We start from the raw sequence: 4,675 nt of genomic DNA, 5'->3' as shown, positions 1-4,675 counted from the left end.
GATTCCTTATAATCATTTGCCATACACCGGTGGAAGCTGCCGAGACGAGTAACTACATAGCGGGCTCGCCGTGTCACTAATGTACAGAGATACAACAGTTTCGACTGGAACCGGATTAAACGTATACACGGCGCTGATTAGTAATAGATAGAGCCATCAGAATACAGATAATGTATACAACTGTCCGTATACATGCTGAAAGACTCTGCTCACAATCACAACCACACGTCAGCCACACACCCTTATCACGCACTACTCTCTGCCTGTAACACGCACACAGACAATATGTAAGCACCAGCATGGAACAACACCCAGTGCATCCTCTCCGCCACATTAGACAATCCACACTGTCATAACCAGACTGGGAGGTCCACTCAGAAAACAGAATATCCCACCCACCCGACAACCACCATTGCTCAGCCAAGCCACCAACACCCACACATGTCCTACACAGGGGTGCACCCAACATCACAATACTGCCTCCTCTCACAGCACACAAACAATGGCAGGAATGAAAGACACAGGTCTGCCACAAGCATGGAATGAGAGCGCCGCCTGTCATGAGCCAAAGGTGCATCCTGACGTGGCAAATCAGATGATGCCGCAGGCATCCACTTACTATAATCACAATCAACAAACCGGCCGCCCCGCCCCGCCCCCCATTAAACCTTTCCTTACAACAATGTGTACCTTAACCTAACCTATATCGTACCGTAACCTAACCTATATCGTACCGTAACCTAACCTATGTCGTACCGTAACCTAACCTATGTCGTACCGTAACCTAACCTATGTCGTACCGTAACCTAACCTATGTCGTACCGTAACCTAACCTATGTCGTACCGTAACCTAACCTATGTCGTACCGTAACCTAACCTATGTCGTACCGTAACCTAACCTATGTCGTACCGTAACCTAACCTATGTCGTACCGTAACCTAACCTATGTCGTACCGTAACCTAACCTATGTCGTACCGTAACCTAACCTATGTCGTACCGTAACCTAACCTATGTCGTACCGTAACCTAACCTATGTCGTACCGTAACCTAACCTATGTCGTACCGTAACCTAACCTATGTCGTACCTTAACCTAACCTATGTCGTACCTTAACCTACCCTATGTCGTACCTTAACCTAACCTATGTCGTACCTTAACCTAACCTATGTCGTACCTTAACCTAACCTATGTCGTACCTTAACCTAACCTATGTCGTACCTTAACCTAACCTATGTCGTACCTTAACCTAACCTATGTCGTACCTTAACCTAACCTATGTCGTACCTTAACCTAACCTATGTCGTACCTTAACCTAACCTATGTCGTACCTTAACCTAACCTATGTCGTACCTTAACCTAACCTATGTCGTACCTTAACCTAACCTATGTCGTACCTTAACCTAACCTATGTCGTACCTTAACCTAACCTATGTCGTACCTTAACCTAACCTATGTCGTACCTTAACCTAACCTATGTCGTACCTTAACCTAACCTATGTCGTACCTTAACCTAACCTATGTCGTACCTTAACCTAACCTATGTCGTACCTTAACCTAACCTATGTCGTACCTTAACCTAACCTATGTCGTACCTTAACCTAACCTATGTCGTACCTTAACCTAACCTATGTCGTACCTTAACCTAACCTATGTCGTACCTTAACCTAACCTATGTCGTACCTTAACCTAACCTATGTCGTACCTTAACCTAACCTATGTCGTACCTTAACCTAACCTATGTCGTACCTTAACCTAACCTATGTCGTACCTTAACCTAACCTATGTCGTACCTTAACCTAACCTATGTCGTACCTTAACCTAACCTATGTCGTACCTTAACCTAACCTATGTCGTACCTTAACCTAACCTATGTCGTACCTTAACCTAACCTATGTCGTACCTTAACCTAACCTATGTCGTACCTTAACCTAACCTATGTCGTACCTTAACCTAACCTATGTCGTACCTTAACCTAACCTATGTCGTACCTTAACCTAACCTGTATTGCGCCTTAACCTAACCTGTATTGCGCCTTAACGTAACCTGTATTGCGCCTTAACGTAACCTGTATTGCGCCTTAACGTAACCTGTATTGCGCCTTAACGTAACCTGTATTGCGCCTTAACGTAACCTGTATTGCGCCTTAACGTAACCTGTATTGCGCCTTAACGTAACCTGTATTGCGCCTTAACGTAACCTGTATTGCGCCTTAACGTAACCTGTATTGCGCCTTAACGTAACCTGTATTGCGCCTTAACGTAACCTGTATTGCGCCTTAACGTAACCTGTATTGCGCCTTAACGTAACCTGTATTGCGCCTTAACGTAACCTGTATTGCGCCTTAACGTAACCTGTATTGCGCCTTAACGTAACCTGTATTGCGCCTTAACGTAACCTGTATTGCGCCTTAACGTAACCTGTATTGCGCCTTAACGTAACCTGTATTGCGCCTTAACGTAACCTGTATTGCGCCTTAACGTAACCTGTATTGCGCCTTAACGTAACCTGTATTGCGCCTTAACGTAACCTGCATTGCGCCTTAACGTAACCTGCATTGCGCCTTAACGTAACCTGTATTGCGCCTTAACGTAACCTGCATTGCGCCTTAACGTAACCTGCATTGCGCCTTAACGTAACCTGTATTGCGCCTTAACGTAACCTGTATTGCGCCTTAACGTAACCTGTATTGCGCCTTAACGTAACCTGTATTGCGCCTTAACGTAACCTGTATTGCGCCTTAACGTAACCTGTATTGCGCCTTAACGTAACCTGTATTGCGCCTTAACGTAACCTGTATTGCGCCTTAACGTAACCGATATTGCGCCTTAACGTAACCTATATTGCGCCGTAACGTAACCTATATTGCGCCGTAACGTAACCCACATTGCCCCTTAACGTAACCTATATTGCGCCGTAACGTAACCTATATTGCGCCGTAACGTAACCCACATTGCCCCTTAACGTAACCCACATTGCCCCTTAACGTAACCCAACACACGTTGGGCCTTAACCCAACACACGTTGGGCCTTAACCCAACACACGTTGGGCCGTAACCCAACACACGTTGGGCCTTAACCCAACACACGTTGGGCCTTAACCCAACACACGTTGGGCCTTAACCCAACACACGTTGGGCCTTAACCTGCTCTGTAATTGTCATACGACGCGTTAAATTAGTGTAGTGTTGCCTAACTGCAACCCCCGCAATATAGTTTGCTACTCGCACTGCCCGGTCCCCAGTGTATCGCTTCATGTTAAACACCTTGCAGCTATACACTGTAATGTGGATGGCAGCAGGACGTACATGCTCAATGCCCTTTGCAGTTGTTCATTGGCATTTGCAGTTGTTCATTGGCATTCGCATGGCGAAGCACTTAGCCTACGCTGTGGTACGGCCTGTGTCAACTGTCCGCTGATGTTGTACGTCCAAATCACACACTGTACTGCACATTGGTCCTCATGTACTGAATGATACATCGTGGTACATGTGACCGTACAACGACTGCGCCAACAACGGCGAACCATGCGGTCCAAATGTTGTGCACTCAGCTACGTGTCGTCTCCCTATAAGAGCTGGATTGCAGTGTGGTATGCCCTGGATGGCGATCAGCATGAGCCGTCTGTTGATGTAGTGGCGCGTGTTGTCAGACGTAGTCGTCTCTTCTCACACACCGTGATAGCACGGTGCACTGCGTTCCACATCTGCGACATGCGACAGAGGCCGGTTGACAGTCGTTCGCGCAATGGACATCGCATACGTACGGGGGCCACCTTCCACGTGTTCGCTAAGCGTGGACATGTTGTTGCGTGTATGTGGGCAGACAGTGTGTCGTGACACCTGACACAGGCATGCAACAATCGTTGAATTTGCAAATGGCGATGGACGCCTACGTTTGCTGGTGACGTTACGCAAATGAACAACTGGTAAACCGTTGTGGTGCGGTTGTTCTCGCTAGGGGTGAATCAGTGATGGCGACGATCGGTTGAGCTACCAACCGGTTGTTGCAGCGATACCCACCATGCCCACGAACGTGAATGGCATGTGGGTGTGAAGCGATACGCGGCGGTGGCTGGGTGGGACCGTCCCCGGCCGGTGAGGGGGGGCCTCCCGGCGTGTTGGCCGTGCGGTGCGTGGGCGCACGCGCTACAGCCGGCTGGTGGGGGCGGCCAGTGGCAGGCGCGCCGGCCGACGGAGGCGGCAGGCGGCGCAGCTGCGCGCCGGCGCACCCTGCACGCGGCGCCGTGCGGCCAAAGTAGGTCCTCGCGGGCCCGGTGCGAAGCGCGGTGGACATCTGCAGTGTGCTGGTCCGATTGAGGACTGTGTGCGCTGAGGATGCGCCGCCGCCCGGCGCTCGGCGCCGCGACGCCGTCTGCTGCTCGGTCGCCTCTGCGGTTCTCGCAGGTGGTTTGTATCGCAGCTGTGCGGACGTGTTGGCGCGTGCGCTGTGCTGGGAGAGTTCGCTTCGGCACCCAAGTGGGGCTTTTGTCCTTCTGTGGCGCTGGCGTTGGAGCTGCCGGTCACCGTAGGTGGCGCGTGTTGTCTCCCGCCGGCAATGCCACGACAGCACGCTCCCGGGCCTCTGTCGGCAGCGGCAAGCTCAGTTGGGAGCACGGGTGGTCGCACCTAAAGCGTCTACTCGCCAAACTCCGGGCGATTGCGCCTCTCTCGAACCC

Source organism: Schistocerca americana, unplaced genomic scaffold (genome assembly GCF_021461395.2).
Source record: "Schistocerca americana isolate TAMUIC-IGC-003095 unplaced genomic scaffold, iqSchAmer2.1 HiC_scaffold_1167, whole genome shotgun sequence".
Taxonomy (NCBI): domain Eukaryota; kingdom Metazoa; phylum Arthropoda; class Insecta; order Orthoptera; family Acrididae; genus Schistocerca; species Schistocerca americana.
Note: the sequence above shows the minus strand (reverse complement) of the source record.